At 43.9% G+C, this 1,153-nt stretch overlaps 1 protein-coding gene across 1 annotated transcript in view; it reads right to left on the bottom strand.

The window, feature by feature from the left end:
• LOC119593157 overlaps positions 1-1,153 on the bottom strand; it is a gene marked incomplete in the record, with an annotated part of 106,179 nt that overhangs the window by 104,640 nt on the left and 386 nt on the right.

Genomic DNA, 1,153 nt, shown 5'->3' with positions numbered 1-1,153 from the left:
CCGGACACAAGACAGACAAGGGATACTAACTTGAGCTGGCATTTGTTCGTGAACTTGACTCCTGAGAAGCTGAAGATCATTGATTAAAGGCAGTATCAGCGCGCTGTATACATCGTCCAGTAAGTTCGCAGGGTCTGAGTCAGCCATGCTTCACACCGCCTTGGTAAGTCGGCAAAATCGTTCATTGTAATTTTGTAGCCTGACTTGAACTGAGGCTTTTGTTCATAGGACTGTAGGCCTTTTTTGCGAAGGAGTAGGGTTAGCTATTATGCTGTAAAAGAAGATGAAAGAGGGATGAAAATTTGATAACAATTTGATTCGGTTAAGCGTCTGAAATGGGACGCAGTACTTGATGCCGATTTGCACAATAGTATAATATATCTTTTTTTTTTGGTATAGATGTACTTAGCAGTAAGGCCTACACCCGTATTTTTTTTTTTTATTAGAACCAATTGGGAATGAAAGAGATCGTTACGACTGGCTTACAAGACCCTGGCGAAAGGCGAGATGAACAAATACGGCAAAAGAAATACCAGCATCTGTGCTGTAGTCACAACCGGCATCGAAAGAAACAACAGGGCCTTCCTCGCAGCGGGTCGCCTCAAGTTGTGTCAATCCGAGGCGTCGGGCTCAAATTGGGTCACTCGGTCGCAAACACACTGCATTGGATTTAACTGTTTGCATTTAATTAATTCCTTTTCCAAATTTCTCTTTATTTGATACTGATAATGAGATATATGTGTAAATAAAACATTTTGGGCTAATACAATAGTGATATGATTTTTTTTCTCTCTCTCTATAGAATACCTGTCGTTTACCTGACAGTTCACTCTGCCGTTTTCCTTTGACTCAAGAAGAGGACTCTTCATAACTTGAGGCTTCACTAACAGTTCATATAGACACTCGAGGTTTCCTTTTATTGGACACAGACACAACCGGTCAGCCTTGACGGAGAGGAGGTTGGCCTCGGAGGTTCAGAAGGAGCACCGAGGCCGTCGTTGTGGGGGGCCGGAGCACCGCAGCCCACCAGCCACCACTAGTCCTGTGCTATCACATCACAACCACCGCGTCTGAATTAACACCACCACACCATCGAGCACTTTCACATCCTAGGTATTCAAGCCTCCAGATATATGCTTAGAAGTAGGCGATA

This window comes from Penaeus monodon, chromosome 31 (assembly GCF_015228065.2).
Source record: "Penaeus monodon isolate SGIC_2016 chromosome 31, NSTDA_Pmon_1, whole genome shotgun sequence".
In the NCBI taxonomy this organism is placed as follows: Eukaryota; Metazoa; Arthropoda; class Malacostraca; order Decapoda; family Penaeidae; genus Penaeus; species Penaeus monodon.
Note: the sequence above shows the minus strand (reverse complement) of the source record. Positions and strands in the feature narration are given on the sequence as shown.